Here is a 20,000-nt window from a genome sequence, read left to right as displayed (position 1 = left end):
CTCCTCCATGTTTCTCTACCACCTGTTAAACTATTGATAGACAGCTGTAGACGTCCTCCTCCTCCATGTTTCTCTACCACCTGTTAAACTGTTGATATAGACAGCTGTAGACGTCCTCCTCCTCCATGTTTCTCTACCACCTGTTAAACTGTTGATATAGACAGCTGTAGACGTCCTCTTCCTCCATGTTTCTCTACCACCTGTCGAACTGTTGATATAGACAGCTGTACACATCCTCCTCCTCCATGTTTCTCTACCACCTGTTAAACTGTTGATATAGACAGCTGTAGACGTCCTCCTCCTCCATGTTTCTCTTCCACCTGTTAAACTGTTGATAGACAGCTGTAGACGTCCTCCTCCTCCATGTTTCTCTACCACCTGTTAAACTGTTGATATAGACAGCTGTAGACGTCCTCCTCCTCCTCCATGTTTCTCTACCACCTGTTAAACTGTTGATAGACAGCTGTAGACGTCATCCTCCTCCATGTTTCTCTACCACCTGTCAAACTGTTGATATAGACAGCTGTAGACGTCCTCCTCCTCCATGTTTCTCTTCCACCTGTTAAACTGTTGCTATAGACAGCTGTAGACATCCTCCTCCTCCATGTTTCTCTACCACCTGTTAAACTGTTGATATAGACAGCTGTAGACGTCCTCCTCCTCCATGTTTCTCTACCACCTGTTAAACTGTTGATATAGACAGCTGTAGACGTCCTCCTCCTCCATGTTTCTCTACCACCTGTTAAACTGTTGATATAGACAGCTGTAGACGTCCTCCTCCATGTTTCTCTACCACCTGTTAAACTGTTGATATAGACAGCTGTAGACGTCCTCCTCCATGTTTCTCTACCACCTGTTAAACTGTTGATATAGACAGCTGTAGACGTCCTCTTCCTCCATGTTTCTCTACCACCTGTCAAACTGTTGATATAGACAGCTGTAGACGTCCTCCTCCTCCATGTTTCTCTACCACCTGTTAAACTGTTGCTATAGACAGCTGTAGACATCCTCCTCCTCCATGTTTCTCTACCACCTGTTAAACTGTTGATATAGACAGCTGTAGACCTCCTCCTCCTCCATGTTTCTCTACCACCTGTTAAACTGTTGATATAGACAGCTGTAGACGTCCTCCTCCATGTTTCTCTACCACCTGTTAAACTGTTGATATAGACAGCTGTAGACGTCCTCTTCCTCCATGTTTCTCTACCACCTGTGGAACTGTTGATATAGACAGCTGTACATGTCCTCCTCCTCCATGTTTCTCTACCACCTGTTAAACTGTTGATATAGACAGCTGTAGACGTCCTCCTCCTCCATGTTTCTCTTCCACCTGTTAAACTGTTGATAGACAGCTGTAGACGTCCTCCTCCTCCATGTTTCTCTACCACCTGTTAAACTGTTGATATAGACAGCTGTAGACGTCCACCTCCTCCTCCATGTTTCTCTACCACCTGTTAAACTGTTGATATAGACAGCTGTAGACGTCCTCCATGTTTCTCTACCACCTGTCGAACTGTTGATATAGACAGCTGTAGACGTCCTCCTCCTCCATGTTTCTCTACCACCTGTCAAACTGTTGATATAGACAGCTGTAGACGTCGTCCCTCCTCCATGTTTCTCTTCCACCTGTTAAACTGTTGCTATAGACAGCTGTAGACATCCTCCTCCTCCATGTTTCTCTACCACCTGTTAAACTGTTGATATAGACAGCTGTAGACCTCCTCCTCCTCCATGTTTCTCTACCATCTGTTAAACTGTTGATATAGACAGCTGTAGACGTCCTCCATGTTTCTCTACCACCTGTTAAACTGTTGATATAGACAGCTGTAGACGTCCTCCTCCTCCATGTTTCTCTACCACCTGTCAAACTGTTGATATAGACAGCTGTAGACCTCCTCCTCCTCCATGTTTCTCTACCACCTGTTAAACTGTTGATAGACAGCTGTAGACGTCCTCCTCCTCCATGTTTCTCTACCACCTGTTAAACTCTTGATATAGACAGCTGTAGACGTCCTCCTCCTCCATGTTTCTCTACCACCTGTTAAACTGTTGATATAGACAGCTGTAGACGTCCTCCTCCTCCATGTTTCTCTATCACCTGTCAAACTGTTGATATAGACAGCTGTAGACGTCCTCCTCCTCCATGTTTCTCTACCACCTGTTAAACTGTTCATATAGACAGCTGTAGACGTCCTCCTCCTCCTTCATGTTTCTCTATCACCTGTCAAACTGTTGATATAGACAGCTGTAGACGTCCTCCTCCTCCATGTTTCTCTACCACCTGTTAAACTGTTCATATAGACAGCTGTAGACGTCCTCCTCCTCCTCCATGTTTCTCTACCACCTGTCAAACTGTTGATATAGACAGCTGTAGACGTCCTCCTCCATGTTTCTCTACCACCTGTTAAACTGTTGATATAGACAGCTGTAGACGTCCTCTTCCTCCATGTTTCTCTACCACCTGTCGAACTGTTGATATAGACAGCTGTACACGTCCTCCTCCTCCATGTTTCTCTACCACCTGTTAAACTGTTGATATAGACAGCTGTAGACGTCCTCCTCCTCCATGTTTCTCTTCCACCTGTTAAACTGTTGATAGACAGCTGTAGACGTCCTCCTCCTCCATGTTTCTCTACCACCTGTTAAACTGTTGATATAGACAGCTGTAGACGTCCTCCTCCTCCATGTTTCTCTACCACCTGTTAAACTGTTGATATAGACAGCTGTAGACGTCCTCTTCCTCCATGTTTCTCTACCACCTGTCGAACTGTTGATATAGACAGCTGTACACATCCTCCTCCTCCATGTTTCTCTACCACCTGTTAAACTGTTGATATAGACAGCTGTAGACGTCCTCCTCCTCCATGTTTCTCTTCCACCTGTTAAACTGTTGATAGACAGCTGTAGACGTCCTCCTCCTCCATGTTTCTCTACCACCTGTTAAACTGTTGATATAGACAGCTGTAGACGTCCTCCTCCTCCTCCATGTTTCTCTACCACCTGTTAAACTGTTGATAGACAGCTGTAGACGTCATCCTCCTCCATGTTTCTCTACCACCTGTCAAACTGTTGATATAGACAGCTGTAGACGTCCTCCTCCTCCATGTTTCTCTTCCACCTGTTAAACTGTTGCTATAGACAGCTGTAGACATCCTCCTCCTCCATGTTTCTCTACCACCTGTTAAACTGTTGATATAGACAGCTGTAGACGTCCTCCTCCTCCATGTTTCTCTACCACCTGTTAAACTGTTGATATAGACAGCTGTAGACGTCCTCCTCCTCCATGTTTCTCTACCACCTGTTAAACTGTTGATATAGACAGCTGTAGACGTCCTCCTCCATGTTTCTCTACCACCTGTTAAACTGTTGATATAGACAGCTGTAGACGTCCTCTTCCTCCATGTTTCTCTACCACCTGTCAAACTGTTGATATAGACAGCTGTAGACGTCCTCCTCCTCCATGTTTCTCTACCACCTGTCAAACTGTTGATATAGACAGCTGTAGACGTCCTCCTCCTCCATGTTTCTCTTCCACCTGTTAAACTGTTGCTATAGACAGCTGTAGACATCCTCCTCCTCCATGTTTCTCTACCACCTGTTAAACTGTTGATATAGACAGCTGTAGACCTCCTCCTCCTCCATGTTTCTCTACCACCTGTTAAACTGTTGATATAGACAGCTGTAGACGTCCTCCTCCATGTTTCTCTACCACCTGTTAAACTGTTGATATAGACAGCTGTAGACGTCCTCCTCCTCCATGTTTCTCTTCCACCTGTTAAACTGTTGATAGACAGCTGTAGACGTCCTCCTCCTCCATGTTTCTCTACCACCTGTTAAACTGTTGATATAGACAGCTGTAGACGTCCACCTCCTCCTCCATGTTTCTCTACCACCTGTTAAACTGTTGATATAGACAGCTGTAGACGTCCTCCATGTTTCTCTACCACCTGTCGAACTGTTGATATAGACAGCTGTAGACGTCCTCCTCCTCCATGTTTCTCTACCACCTGTCAAACTGTTGATATAGACAGCTGTAGACGTCCTCCTCCATGTTTCTCTTCCACCTGTTAAACTGTTGCTATAGACAGCTGTAGACATCCTCCTCCTCCATGTTTCTCTACCACCTGTTAAACTGTTGATATAGACAGCTGTAGACCTCCTCCTCCTCCATGTTTCTCTACCATCTGTTAAACTGTTGATATAGACAGCTGTAGACGTCCTCCATGTTTCTCTACCACCTGTTAAACTGTTGATATAGACAGCTGTAGACGTCCTCCTCCTCCATGTTTCTCTACCACCTGTCAAACTGTTGATATAGACAGCTGTAGACCTCCTCCTCCTCCATGTTTCTCTACCACCTGTTAAACTGTTGATAGACAGCTGTAGACGTCCTCCTCCTCCATGTTTCTCTACCACCTGTCAAACTGTTGATATAGACAGCTGTAGACGTCCTCCTCCTCCATGTTTCTCTTCCACCTGTTAAACTGTTGCTATAGACAGCTGTAGACATCCTCCTCCTCCATGTTTCTCTACCACCTGTTAAACTGTTGATATAGACAGCTGTAGACCTCCTCCTCCTCCATGTTTCTCTACCACCTGTTAAACTGTTGATATAGACAGCTGTAGACGTCCTCCTCCATGTTTCTCTACCACCTGTTAAACTGTTGATATAGACAGCTGTAGACGTCCTCTTCCTCCATGTTTCTCTACCACCTGTGGAACTGTTGATATAGACAGCTGTACATGTCCTCCTCCTCCATGTTTCTCTACCACCTGTTAAACTGTTGATATAGACAGCTGTAGACGTCCTCCTCCTCCATGTTTCTCTTCCACCTGTTAAACTGTTGATAGACAGCTGTAGACGTCCTCCTCCTCCATGTTTCTCTACCACCTGTTAAACTGTTGATATAGACAGCTGTAGACGTCCACCTCCTCCTCCATGTTTCTCTACCACCTGTTAAACTGTTGATATAGACAGCTGTAGACGTCCTCCATGTTTCTCTACCACCTGTCGAACTGTTGATATAGACAGCTGTAGACGTCCTCCTCCTCCATGTTTCTCTACCACCTGTCAAACTGTTGATATAGACAGCTGTAGACGTCGTCCTCCTCCATGTTTCTCTTCCACCTGTTAAACTGTTGCTATAGACAGCTGTAGACATCCTCCTCCTCCATGTTTCTCTACCACCTGTTAAACTGTTGATATAGACAGCTGTAGACCTCCTCCTCCTCCATGTTTCTCTACCATCTGTTAAACTGTTGATATAGACAGCTGTAGACGTCCTCCATGTTTCTCTACCACCTGTTAAACTGTTGATATAGACAGCTGTAGACGTCCTCCTCCTCCATGTTTCTCTACCACCTGTCAAACTGTTGATATAGACAGCTGTAGACCTCCTCCTCCTCCATGTTTCTCTACCACCTGTTAAACTGTTGATAGACAGCTGTAGACGTCCTCCTCCTCCATGTTTCTCTACCACCTGTTAAACTCTTGATATAGACAGCTGTAGACGTCCTCCTCCTCCATGTTTCTCTACCACCTGTTAAACTGTTGATATAGACAGCTGTAGACGTCCTCCTCCTCCATGTTTCTCTATCACCTGTCAAACTGTTGATATAGACAGCTGTAGACGTCCTCCTCCTCCATGTTTCTCTACCACCTGTTAAACTGTTCATATAGACAGCTGTAGACGTCCTCCTCCTCCTTCATGTTTCTCTATCACCTGTCAAACTGTTGATATAGACAGCTGTAGACGTCCTCCTCCTCCATGTTTCTCTACCACCTGTTAAACTGTTCATATAGACAGCTGTAGACGTCCTCCTCCTCCTCCATGTTTCTCTACCACCTGTCAAACTGTTGATATAGACAGCTGTAGACGTCCTCCTCCATGTTTCTCTACCACCTGTTAAACTGTTGATATAGACAGCTGTAGACGTCCTCTTCCTCCATGTTTCTCTACCACCTGTCGAACTGTTGATATAGACAGCTGTACACGTCCTCCTCCTCCATGTTTCTCTACCACCTGTTAAACTGTTGATATAGACAGCTGTAGACGTCCTCCTCCTCCATGTTTCTCTTCCACCTGTTAAACTGTTGATAGACAGCTGTAGACGTCCTCCTCCTCCATGTTTCTCTACCACCTGTTAAACTGTTGATATAGACAGCTGTAGACGTCCTCCTCCTCCATGTTTCTCTACCACCTGTTAAACTGTTGATAGACAGCTGTAGACGTCCTCCTCCTCCATGTTTCTCTACCACCTGTTAAACTGTTGATATAGACAGCTGTAGACGTCCTCCTCCTCCATGTTTCTCTACCACCTGTTAAACTGTTGATATAGACAGCTGTAGACGTCCTCTTCCTCCATGTTTCTCTACCACCTGTCGAACTGTTGATATAGACAGCTGTACACATCCTCCTCCTCCATGTTTCTCTACCACCTGTTAAACTGTTGATATAGACAGCTGTAGACGTCCTCCTCCTCCATGTTTCTCTTCCACCTGTTAAACTGTTGATAGACAGCTGTAGACGTCCTCCTCCTCCATGTTTCTCTACCACCTGTTAAACTGTTGATATAGACAGCTGTAGACGTCCTCCTCCTCCTCCATGTTTCTCTACCACCTGTTAAACTGTTGATAGACAGCTGTAGACGTCATCCTCCTCCATGTTTCTCTACCACCTGTCAAACTGTTGATATAGACAGCTGTAGACGTCCTCCTCCTCCATGTTTCTCTTCCACCTGTTAAACTGTTGCTATAGACAGCTGTAGACATCCTCCTCCTCCATGTTTCTCTACCACCTGTTAAACTGTTGATATAGACAGCTGTAGACGTCCTCCTCCTCCATGTTTCTCTACCACCTGTTAAACTGTTGATATAGACAGCTGTAGACGTCCTCCTCCTCCATGTTTCTCTACCACCTGTTAAACTGTTGATATAGACAGCTGTAGACGTCCTCCTCCATGTTTCTCTACCACCTGTTAAACTGTTGATATAGACAGCTGTAGACGTCCTCTTCCTCCATGTTTCTCTACCACCTGTCAAACTGTTGATATAGACAGCTGTAGACGTCCTCCTCCTCCATGTTTCTCTACCACCTGTCAAACTGTTGATATAGACAGCTGTAGACGTCCTCCTCCTCCATGTTTCTCTTCCACCTGTTAAACTGTTGATATAGACAGCTGTAGACGTCCTCCTCCTCCATGTTTCTCTACCACCTGTCAAACTGTTGATATAGACAGCTGTAGACATCCTCCTCCTCCATGTTTCTCTACCACCTGTTAAACTGTTGATATAGACAGCTGTAGACGTCCTCCTCCTCCATGTTTCTCTACCACCTGTTAAACTGTTGATATAGACAGCTGTAGACGTCCTCCTCCATGTTTCTCTACCACCTGTTAAACTGTTGATATAGACAGCTGTAGACGTCCTCTTCCTCCATGTTTCTCTACCACCTGTGGAACTGTTGATATAGACAGCTGTACATGTCCTCCTCCTCCATGTTTCTCTACCACCTGTTAAACTGTTGATATAGACAGCTGTAGACGTCCTCCTCCTCCATGTTTCTCTTCCACCTGTTAAACTGTTGATAGACAGCTGTAGACGTCCTCCTCCTCCATGTTTCTCTACCACCTGTTAAACTGTTGATATAGACAGCTGTAGACGTCCACCTCCTCCTCCATGTTTCTCTACCACCTGTTAAACTGTTGATATAGACAGCTGTAGACGTCCTCCATGTTTCTCTACCACCTGTCGAACTGTTGATATAGACAGCTGTAGACGTCCTCCTCCTCCATGTTTCTCTACCACCTGTCAAACTGTTGATATAGACAGCTGTAGACGTCGTCCTCCTCCATGTTTCTCTTCCACCTGTTAAACTGTTGCTATAGACAGCTGTAGACATCCTCCTCCTCCATGTTTCTCTACCACCTGTTAAACTGTTGATATAGACAGCTGTAGACCTCCTCCTCCTCCATGTTTCTCTACCATCTGTTAAACTGTTGATATAGACAGCTGTAGACGTCCTCCATGTTTCTCTACCACCTGTTAAACTGTTGATATAGACAGCTGTAGACGTCCTCCTCCTCCATGTTTCTCTACCACCTGTCAAACTGTTGATATAGACAGCTGTAGACCTCCTCCTCCTCCATGTTTCTCTACCACCTGTTAAACTGTTGATAGACAGCTGTAGACGTCCTCCTCCTCCATGTTTCTCTACCACCTGTTAAACTCTTGATATAGACAGCTGTAGACGTCCTCCTCCTCCATGTTTCTCTACCACCTGTTAAACTGTTGATATAGACAGCTGTAGACGTCCTCCTCCTCCTCCATGTTTCTCTACCACCTGTTAAACTGTTGATATAGACAGCTGTAGACCTCCTCCTCCTCCATGTTTCTCTACCACCTGTTAAACTGTTGATAGACAGCTGTAGACGTCCTCCTCCTCCTCCATGTTTCTCTTCCACCTGTTAAACTGTTGACATAGACAGCTGTAGACGTCCTCCTCCTCCTCCATGTTTCTCTACCACCTGTTAAACTGTTGATATAGACAGCTGTAGACGTCCTCCTCCTCCATGTTTCTCTACCACCTGTTAAACTGTTGATATAGACAGCTGTAGACGTCCTCCTCCTCCTCCATGTTTCTCTACCACCTGTTAAACTGTTGATATAGACAGCTGTAGACGTCCTCCTCCTCCTCCATGTTTCTCTACCACCTGTTGAACTGTTGATATAGACAGCTGTAGACGTCCTCCTCCTCCTCCATGTTTCTCTACCACCTGTTAAACTGTTGATATAGACAGCTGTAGACCTCCTCCTCCATGTTTCTCTACCACCTGTTAAACTGTTGATATAGACAGCTGTAGACCTCCTCCTCCTCCTCCATGTTTCTCTACCACCTGTTAAACTGTTGATATAGACAGCTGTAGACCTCCTCCTCCATGTTTCTCTACCACCTGTTAAACTGTTGATATAGACAGCTGTAGACCTCCTCCTCCTCCTCCATGTTTCTCTACCACCTGTTAAACTGTTGATATAGACAGCTGTAGACTTCCTCCTCCATGTTTCTCTACCACCTGTTAAACTGTTGATAGACAGCTGTAGACTTCCTCCTCCTCCATGTTTCTCTTCCACCTGTTAAACTGTTGATATAGACAGCTGTACACGTCCTCCTCCTCCATGTTTCTCTTCCACCTGTTAAACTGTTGATATAGACAGCTGTACACGTCCTCCTCCTCCATGTTTCTCTACCACCTGTTAAACTGTTGATATAGACAGCTGTAGACCTCCTCCTCCTCCATGTTTCTCTACCACCTGTTAAACTGTTGATATAGACAGCTGTAGACATCCTCCTCCTCCATGTTTCTCTACCACCTGTTAAACTGTTGATATAGACAGCTGTAGACATCCTCCTCCATGTTTCTCTACCACCTGTTAAACTGTTGATATAGACAGCTGTAGACGTCCTCCTCCTCCATGTTTCTCTACCACCTGTTAAACTGTTGATATAGACAGCTGTAGACCTCCTCCTCCATGTTTCTCTACCACCTGTTAAACTGTTGATATAGACAGCTGTAGACGTCCTCCTCCTCCTCCATGTTTCTCTACCACCTGTTAAACTGTTGATATAGACAGCTGTAGACCTCCTCCTCCTCCATGTTTCTCTACCACCTGTTATTTTAACTTATGTACTCTACATATCTGCATTATTATCCATTAATTAATTCATGTCGACGATGTTACAAATATGAATATTAAATATATTTTTGCTCTTGTGGAGGAGTTTGACTGTCTGAAATATTACAACGTTAACAATGAATATAGTCCATAGAGATGGATAGAGGACTGGTCTTTGTATCTGTTCCATAGAGCACAACAGTGGAGGTGTCATAATACCCATAACACCTAGCGGTCAAACCTGTCCACCATTCAATCAATCAAATGTATTTATAAAGCCCTTTTTACATCAGCTGATATCTCAAAGTGCTGTACAGAAACCCTGCCTAAAACTCCAAACAGCAAGCAATGCAGGTGTAGAAGCACGGTGGCTAGGAAAAACTCCCTAGAAAGGCCGGAACCTAGGAAGAAACCAGGCTCTGAAGTGTGGCCAGTTCTCTTTTGGCTGTGCCGGGTGGAGATTATAACATAACATAGCCAAGATGTTCAAATGTTCATAGATGACCAGCAGGGTCAGATATTAATAATCACAGTGGTTGTAGAGGGTGCAGCAAGTCAGCACATCAGGAGTAAAGGCCAGTTGGCTTTTCATAGCCGATCATTCAGAGTTAGAGACAGCAGGGAGAGAGTGTGTTGAAAACAGCAGGTATTGGACAAGGTAGCACGTCCAGTGAACAGGTCAGGGTTCCATAGCCTTAGGCAGAACAGTTGAAACTGGAGCAGCAGCACGACCAGGTGGACTGGGGACAATGAGGAGTCATCAGGCCAGGTAGTCCTGAGGCATGGTCCTCTGAGAGAGAGAAAGAAAGAGAATTAGAGAGAGCACACTTAAATTCACACAGGACACCGAATAGGACAGGAGAAGTACTCCAGATATAACAAACTGACCCTAGCCCCCCCGACACAAACTACTGCAGCATAAATACTGGAGGCTGAGACAGGAGGGGTCAGGAGACACTGTGGCCCCATCCGAGGACACCCCCAGACAGGGCCAAACAGGCAGGATATAACCCCACCCACTTTGCCAAAGCACAGCCACCACACCACTATCTTCAAACCACCAACTTACTACCCTGAGACATGGCCGAGTATAGCCCATGAAGATATCCCCCACGGCACGAACCCAAGAGGGGCACCAAACCTGGACAGGAAGATCGCGTCAGTGACTCTAGAAAATATTTTTAAAAACTGGGTCAAGGTTTGGCTTTTTCAAGAGAGGCTTTATTACTGCCACTTTTAGTGAGCTTGGTACACATCCGGTGTGTTACGCGGAGAGTGGAACAGGGGAACCCAAGAGCATTCTCAGACGAGGAGACTGGGATGAAGTAACCAAGGTATTTATTGAAACACAGGGGGGAGATGGAGTGCAGGTCAGGGGAAGCTTGGGCGGGTTGCTGGAAACCAGGTGGCGGCTGGAGCGAGAGGGGTTGGCACAGGGTAAGCAGGTCTGTAGGGGAATCCAAGGGAGTAGTAGAGTGGGGAATCCAGGACAGAGTAGCAGGATGACAAGACGTGGGACTGGAGATAGGAACCAGAGTCAGAGAGGGCAGAACTGTAGCGGAGGGGAAAACAGTGTCAGGTAAGGACAACAGGATCTGAATAGTAACAAACGGCTAGAAACGTAGACTGACTGAGCAGAGATTACAATCTGACAGCATGGAAGTGGCAGGACTGAGTATTAGTAGAGGTCTTGGTTATGGAACAGGTTGCAGCTGGTGGGAATCTGTTCTGACTCCAGCACACCTGTCTCCAATCACACAGAGAGAGAGAGGGAAAGAGCTCTGGGGGAGGTGGAAGGTCAAGGAGACACGGGATGAGCAGCAGAGAGCGTTGAAGGAGCAGATGTGACACGGTGGATAGGATGGCCAAGCACTTTCAGTAGTTTAGTTGGAATAGGGTCCAGTGGGCAACTTGAAGGTTTAGAGGCCATTACTATTTTCATGAATGTGTCACTTGAGTATCGCCCTTGATCCTAGGTCCTGGCAGAGTTGTGCAGACTCAGGACAACTGGGCTTTGGAGGAATACGCAGATTTAAAGAGGAGTCTGTAATTTTCTTTCTAATGATCATTAACTTTTTGTCAAAGAAGTTCATGAATTTATCACTGCTGAATTGAAAACCATCCTCTCTTGGGGAATGTTGCTTCTTAGTTAGCTTTGCAACAGTATCAAAAATACATTTTGGATTGTTCTTATTTTCCTCAATTAAGTTGGTAAAATAGGATGATCGAGCAGCAGTGAGGGCTCTTCGATAATTCACGGTACTGTCTTTCCAAGATAGTCGGAAGACTTCCAGTTTGGTGTGGCACCATTTCTGTTCCAATTTTCTGGAAGCTTGAAAAGAGAGAAGACAGAAATGCAATCATTTTTTGGGGGGATTGAAATTTAGGGGGTTGAAATTTGGGGTGGGGTGAAATTTGTGGGGGGGATGAAATTTGTGGGGGGTTGAAATTTTGTGGGGGGTGAAATTGCTATCATAAGTGTTAGCAACGCGTCCGCCTTTGCGGGGGATATAGTCTCCCCCCTTTGCGGGGGATATAGCCTCCCCCCTTTGTGGGGGATATAGCCTCCCCCCTTTGCGGGTGATATAGCCTCCCCCCTTTGCGGGGATATAGTCTCCCCCCTTTCCGGGGGATATAGGCTCCCCCCTTTGTGGGGGATATAGGCTCCCCCCTTTGCGGGGATATAGTCTCCCCCCTTTGCGGGGGATATAGCCTCCCCCCTTTGCGGGTGATATAGCCTCCCCCCTTTGCGGGGGATATAGTCTCCCCCCTTTGCGGGGGATATAGGCTCCCCCCTTTGCGGGGATATAGTCTCCCCCCTTTGCGGGTGATATAGCCTCCCCCCTTTGCGGGTGATATAGTCTCCCCCCTTTCCGGGGGAAATAGCCTCCCCCCTTTGCGGGTGATATAGTCCCCCTTTGTGGGGGATATAGTCTCCCCCCTTTGCGGGGGATATAGCCTCCCCCCTTTGCGGGGGATATAGCCTCCCCCCTTTCCGGGGGATATAGTCTCCCCCCTTTCCGGGGGATATAGTCTCCCCCCTTTGCGGGGGATATAGCCTCCCCCCTTTGCGGGGGATATAGCCTCCCCCCTTTGCGGGGGATATAGTCTCCCCCCTTTCCGGGGGATATAGCCTCCCCCCTTTGTGGGGGATATAGGCTCCCCCCTTTCCGGGGGATATAGTCTCCCCCCTTTGCGGGGATATAGCCTCCCCCCTTTGCGGGGGATATAGTCTCCCCCTTTGCGGGGATATAGCCTCCCCCCTTTGCGGCGGATATAGTCTCCCCCCTTTGCGGGGGATATAGCCTCCCCCCTTTGTGGGGGATATAGCCTCCCCCCTTTGCGGGGGATATAGCCTCCCCCCTTTGCGGGGGATATAGTCTCCCCCCTTTGCGGGGGATATAGTCTCCCCCTTTGCGGGGGATATAGCCTCCCCCCTTTGTGGGGATATAGTCTCCCCCTTTGCGGGGTGATATAGCCTCCCCCTTTGCGGGTGATATAGTCTCCCCCCTTTGCGGGGGATATAGCCTCCCCCCTTTGCGGGGGATATAGCCTCCCCCCTTTCCGGGGGATATAGTCTCCCCCCTTTCCGGGGGATATAGTCTCCCCCCTTTGCGGGGGATATAGCCTCCCCCCTTTGCGGGGGATATAGCCTCCCCCCTTTGCGGGGGATATAGTCTCCCCCCTTTCCGGGGGATATAGCCTCCCCCCTTTGTGGGGGATATAGGCTCCCCCCTTTGCGGGGATATAGCCTCCCCCCTTTGCGGGGGATATAGTCTCCCCCCTTTGCGGGGGATATAGCCTCCCCCCTTTGCGGGGGATATAGCCTCCCCCCTTTGCGGGGGATATAGTCTCCCCCTTTGCGGGGGATATAGTCTCCCCCCTTTGCGGGGGATATAGCCTCCCCCATTTGTGGGGGATATAGTCTCCCCCCTTTGCGGGTGATATAGTCTCCCCCCTTTGTGGGGGATATAGCCTCCCCCCTTTTATAGTCTCTAGTGTATCCAGGAGGAGAGGCCTCATTTAACACTTTTCAGTCTGGCCAATCACGTGTTTCAGTGATTGGTCTAGTTTCTGTCAGGCCAATCACGTGTTTCAGTGATTGGTCATGTTTCTGTCAGGCCAATCACGTGTTTCAGTGGGAGAGGTGGTGGGAGGAGGAGGAGGGAGGGGTGGTGGGAGGGGTGGTGGACGGAGTGGGGAGGGAGGTGGGGAGCCCATGACGTGGTGGGAGGAGGAGGAGGGAGGGGTGGTGTTAGGAGGGGGGAGGGAGGGAGGGGTGGAGGAAAGAGTGTGGAGGGAGGGGTGGAAGGAGTGGGGAGGGAGGGGTGGTGGGAGGAGGAGGAGGGAGGGGTGGTGGGAGGAGGAGGAGGGAGGGGGTGGTGGGAGGAGGAGGAGAGAAGGGTGGTGGGAGGAGGAGGGAGGGGGTGGGAGGAGGAGGAGGAGGGAGGGGGTGGAGGAAAGTGTGTGGAGGGAGGGGTGGAAGGAGTGGGGAGGGAGGGGTGGTGGGAGGAGGAGGAGGGAGGGGTGGTGGGAGGAGGAGGAGAGAAGGGTGGTGGGAGGAGGAGGGAGGGGTGGTGGGAGGAGGAGGAGGGAGGGGTGGTGGGGGAGGAGGAGGGAGGGGGTGGGAGGGAGGAGGAGGAGGGAGGGAGGGGTGGTGGGAGGAGGAGGGGAGAAGGGAGGGTGGTGGGAGGAGGAGGAGGGAGGGAGGGGGGGTGGTGGGAGGAGGAGGAGGGAGGGAGGGGGTGGTGGGAGGAGGGAGGGGGGGGGTGGGAGGAGGAGGAGGGAGGGAGGGGGAGGAGGAGGGGGGGGGGAGGAGGAGGAGGGAGGGGTGGTGGGAGGAGGAGGAGGAGGGAGGGAGGTGGGGGAGGAGGAGGGAGGGGTGGTGGGAGGAGGAGGAGGGGAGGGGTGGTGGGAGGAGGAGGAGGAGGGAGGGGGTGGTGGGAGGAGGAGGAGGGAGGAGGAGGAGGAGGAGGAGGAGGGGTGGTGGGAGGAGGAGGAGGAGGGAGGGGTGGTGGGAGGAGGGAGGAGGGAGGAGGAGGGAGGGAGGGAGGGCTGGTGGGAGGAGGAGGAGGGAGGGGGTGGTGGGAGGAGGGAGGGGTGGTGGGAGGGAGGGAGGGGTGGTGGGAAGAGGGAGGAGGGAGGGGTGGTGGGAGGAGGAGGAGGAGGGAGGGGTGGTGGGAGGAGGAGGAGGAAGAGGAGGGAGGGGTGGTGGGAGGAGGGAGGGGTGGTGGGAAGAGGAGGAGGGAGGGGTGGTGGGAGGAGGAGGAGGGAGGGGTGGTGGGAAGAGGAGGAGGGAGGGGTGGTGGGAGGAGGAGGAGGGAGGGGTGGTGGGAGGAGGAGGAGGGAGGGGTGGTGGGAGGAGGGAGGGGTGGTGGGAGGAGGAGGAGGGAGGGGTGGTGGGAGGAGGAGGAGGGAGGGGTGGTGGGAAGTCGCTCTGGATAAGAGCGTCTGCTAAATGACTTAAATGTAAATGTGGGAGGAGGAGGAGGAGGGAGGGGTGGTGGGAGGAGGGAGGGGTGGTGGGAAGAGGAGGAGGGAGGGGTGGTGGGAGGAGGAGGAGGAGGGAGGGGTGGTTGGAGGAGGAGGAGGGAGGGGTGGTGGGAGGAGGAGGGAGGAGGGGTGGTGGGAGGAGGAGGGAGGGGGGTGGTGAGAGGAGGAGGAGGAGGAGGGAGGGGTGGTGGGAGGAGGAGGAGGAGGAGGAGGGAGGGGTGGTGGGAGGAGGGAGGGGTGGTGGGAGGAGGAGGGAGGAGGAGGGAGGGGTGGTGAGAGGAGGAGGAGGAGGAGGGAGGGGTGGTGGGGAGGAGGAGGAGGAGGGGAGGAGGGAGTGGTGGGAGGAGGGAGGGGTGGTGGGAGGAGGAGGAGGGAGGGGTGGTTGGAGGAGGAGGGAGGGAGGGGTGGTGGGAGGAGGAGGGAGGGGGGTGGGAGGGAGGAGGAGGGAGGGGTGGTGAGAGGAGGAGGAGGAGGAGGGAGGGGTGGTGGGAGGAGGAGGAGGAGGAGGAGGGAGGGGTGGGAGGAGGAGGGAGGGGTGGTGGGAGGAGGAGGGGAGGGGTGGTGAGAGGAGGAGGAGGAGGAGGGAGGGGTGGTGGGAGGAGGAGGAGGAGGAGGAGGAGGGAGGGGTGGTGGGAGGAGGGAGGGGTGGTGGGAGGAGGAGGAGGGAGGGGTGGTGGGAGGAGGAGGAGGAAGAGGAGGAGGGAGGGGTGGTGGGAGGAGGAGGAGGGAGGGGAAATGGTGGGAGGAGGAGGAGGGAGGGGTGTTGGGAGGAGGAGGAGGGAGGGGTGGAGCCCATGAAGTGGTGGAAGGAGTGGGGAGGAAGGGTTGTTGGGAGCAGGTTTTGGGAATGCTGTTCATTTTTAGTTTTTCTTCCCAGCAAGGTGGCTAAACAGGATGTGAGCAGTTCTGAGATGCCTCTGGGTTACTGGGGACTTTATAATTAAATCAAATGTTATTTGTCACATGCGCCAAAAACAACAGGTGTAGTAGACCTGACAGTGAAATGCTGAATACAACAGGTGTAGTAGACCTGACAGTGAAATGCTGAATACAACAGGTGTAGTAGACCTGACAGTGAAATGCTGAATACAACAGGTGTAGTAGACCTGACAGTGAAATGCTGAATACAACAGGTGTAGTAGACCTCACAGTGAAATGCTGAATACATCAGGTGTAGTAGACCTCACAGTGAAATGCTGAATACAACAGGTGTAGTAGACCTCACAGTGAAATGCTGAATACAACAGGTGTAGTAGACCTGACAGTGAAATGCTGAATACAACAGGTGTAGTAGACCTCACAGTGAAATGCTGAATACAACAGGTGTAGTAGACCTCACAGTGAAATGCTGAATACAACAGGTGTAGTAGACCTCACAGTGAAATGCTGAATACAACAGGTGTAGTAGACCTCACAGTGAAATGCTGAATACAACAGGTGTAGTAGACCTGACAGTGAAATCCTGAATACAACAGGTGTAGGTAGACCTTACAGTGAAATGCTGAATACAACAGGTGTAGTAGACCTGACAGTGAAATGCTGAATACAACAGGTGTAGTAGACCTTACAGTGAAATGCTGAATACAACAGGTGTAGGTAGACCTGACAGTGAAATGCTGAATACAACAGGTGTAGGTAGACCTCACAGTGAAATGCTGAATACAACAGGTGTAGGTAGACCTCACAGTGAAATGCTGAATACAACAGGTGTAGGTAGACCTCACAGTGAAATGCTGAATACAACAGGTGTAGGTAGACCTCACAGTGAAATACTGAATACAACAGGTGTAGTAGACCTCACAGTGAAATGCTGAATACAACAGGTGTAGGTAGACCTCACAGTGAAATGCTGAATACAACAGGTGTAGGTAGACCTCACAGTGAAATGCTGAATAGTGTGTGGGGGGGAGGAGGTTCTAAGCTGTGTGTTTATGGGTAAGGTTGGGCCCTGACTGTTTGTTTTGTTAAGAGGATTCTAGAACAGGTCAGTTGGTTTCTTACTGTCACATGAGGATTCTAGAACAGGTCAGTTGGATTCTTACTGTCACATGAGGATTCTAGAACAGGTCGGTTGGTTTCTTATTGTCACATGAGGATTCTAGAACAGGTCAGTTGGTTTCTTACTGTCACTTGAGGATTCTAGAACAGGTCAGTTGGTTTCTTACTGTGACATGAGGATTCTAGAACAGGTCAGTTGGTTTCTTACTGTCACATGGGGATTCTAGAACAGGTCAGTTGGTTTCTTACTGTGACATGAGGATTCTAGAACAGGTCGGTTGGATTCTTACTGTCACATGAGGATTCTAGAACAGGTCAGTTGGTTTCTTACTGTCACATGGGGATTCTAGAACAGGTCAGTTGGTTTCTTACTGTCACATGGGGATTCTAGAACAGGTCAGTTGGTTTCTTACTGTCACATGAGGATTCTAGAACAGGTCAGTTGGTTTCTTACTGTCACATGGGGATTCTAGAACAGGTCAGTTGGTTTCTTACTGTCACATGAGGATTCTAGAACAGGTCAGTTGGTTTCTTACTGTCAGATGGGGATTCTAGAACAGGTCAGTTGGTTTCTTACTGTCACATGAGGAATCTAGAACAGGTCAGTTGGTTTCTTACTGCATTCTGGTGATCTGAGTCAGACCTATTATTTAATATATGCTTTTGAATGTCCCATGTTTCATGAGCTGAAATAAAACATCTCAGAAATGTTCCATACGCACAAAAAATGTGTTTCAAATGTATTTACATCCCTGTTAGTGAGCATTTCTCCTTTTTCAAGACAATCCATCCACCTGACAGGTGTGGCATATCAAGAAGCTGAATAAACAGTGTGATCATTACACAGGTGCACCTTGTGCTGGGGGACAATAAAAGGCCACTTTAAAATGTGCAGTTTTGTCACAATCATGCTGCTCTATCTGACAGTATAGAGAACTATAATCATGCCGCTCTATCTGACAGTATAGAGAACTATAATCATGCTGCTCTATCTGACAGTATAGAGAACTGTAATCATGCTGCTCTATCTGACAGTATAGAGAACTATAATCATGCTGCTCTATCTGACAGTATAGAGAACTGTAATCATGCTGCTCTATCTGACAGTATAGAGAACTATAATCATGCTGCTCTATCTGACAGTGTAGAGAACTATAATCATGCTGCTCTATCTGACAGTATAGATAACTATAATCATGCTGCTCTATCTGACAGTATAGAGAACTGTAATCATGCTGCTCTATCTGACAGTATAGAGAACTATAATCATGCTGCTCTATCTGACAGTATAGAGAACTATAATCATGCTGCTCTATCTGACAGTGTAGAGAACTATAATCATGCTGCTCTATCTGACAGTATAGAGAACCCCCCTACTCTGTCAGATCTCAGCCTTGTCTCAGGGTAGTAAGATAGTGGTCTGTTGATATCCCTCTAGTGGTGTTTGGGCTGTGGGCATGCTGCCTGGTTGGCCCTGTCCGGAGGTAACTTTAGATGGGGCCCTGAACCCCCCTGTCTCAGTGCCCAGTATCTATGTTGCATAGCCAGGGAGTTAAGGCCAGTCTGTCTGATCTGTGTGTTCATAGGTATGCTCCCAGCCTGTCCAACTGGTTTCTATCTCCCCTCCTGGGGGCAACCACACCATGCTGCTGATTCAGTTTCTGCTGTTCTACCTGCGACTATTGAAGCCTGACCTGTTCACGGGACCTTAGTAGCCACATACTCTTAAATCTCTATCTGGTACAGCCAGAAAAGGACTGGCCCACCCCTCAGAGCCTGGTTCCTCTCTAGGTTTCTAATCTCCACCAGGCACAGCCAGAAGAGGACTGGCCCACCCCTCAGAGCCTGGTTCCTCTCTAGGTTTCTAATCTCCACCAGGCACAGCCAGAAGAGGACTGGCCCACCCCTCATAGCCTGGTTCCTCTCTAGGTTTCTAATCTCCACCAGGCACAGCCAGAAGAGGACTGGCCCACCCATCAGAGCCTGGTTCCTCTCTAGGTTTCTAATCTCCACCAGGCACAGCCAGAAGAGGACTGGCCCACCCATCAGAGCCTGGTTCCTCTCTAGGTTTCTAATCTCCACCAGGCACAGCCAGAAGAGGACTGGCCCACCCATCAGAGCCTGGTTCCTCTGGTCTACCCAGTACACCCAGAATAGGACTGGCCACCCATCAGAGCCTGGTTCCTCTCTAGGTTTCTTTCCTAGGTTCCGGCCTTTCTAGGGAGGTTTTTCCTAGGCACTGTGCTTCAACACCTGCATTCCTTGCTGTTTGGGGTTTTTAGGCTGGGTTTCTGTACAACACTTTGAGACCTCAGCTGATGTACGAAGGGCTTTATAAATAAATGTGATTGATCCCTCACTTTGTATTCGTTGTTTTGTTTTCAGCTGGGTTTGAACAAACATCATAACACTGAGGGTGTGGTTAAGGTAGTTTAAGAGTCAGTTTTGTTAAGGGTCAGGAGTCAGTGATTTTGGTTAGTCGTTATGCGGGTCTTTTTTTTTTTTTTAAAGGCGTGATGAATGAATGAATGGATGGTAAAACGAGTCCCGCAAGTTAGAGCCACACTGGTTGGTCAAGTCTCATTTTCTGTCATCGTACAAAACCCCCTCTGCCCAGGAGTTGATCATCTTTACTTCTCAGAAAGAGAGGAGTTATTTGTGCATACTTTCTCATCTGAGTAGTCTACAGGTCCTAGCCGACACAACGTCTCTGATATTCTCAGGTAAGAAGCAGCTTCGGTGAATTTGATTGTCATGATTGCTTGTTCAAATTGTATATACATTTTTCTTCCTATTTCAAGACATTAGTAGTCTTAGACCTAACTATGCAACTGAA

At 49.0% G+C, this 20,000-nt stretch overlaps 1 protein-coding gene across 1 annotated transcript in view; it reads left to right on the top strand.

Annotated features, from left to right (window-relative positions):
* Positions 1 to 3,414, top strand: part of LOC135561732 (WD repeat-containing protein 19-like) — a 10,256-nt gene extending 6,842 nt beyond the window's left edge. The window contains exon 6 of the mRNA XM_065003478.1: positions 1 to 3,414. This exon is cut by the window's left edge and continues 1,239 nt beyond it. The gene's annotated coding sequence lies outside the window, so the exon portion shown is untranslated.
* Positions 3,415 to 20,000: the final 16,586 nt, after the last annotated feature.

Source organism: Oncorhynchus nerka, linkage group LG18 (genome assembly GCF_034236695.1).
Source record: "Oncorhynchus nerka isolate Pitt River linkage group LG18, Oner_Uvic_2.0, whole genome shotgun sequence".
Taxonomy (NCBI): Eukaryota; Metazoa; Chordata; class Actinopteri; order Salmoniformes; family Salmonidae; genus Oncorhynchus; species Oncorhynchus nerka.
Note: the sequence above shows the minus strand (reverse complement) of the source record. Positions and strands in the feature narration are given on the sequence as shown.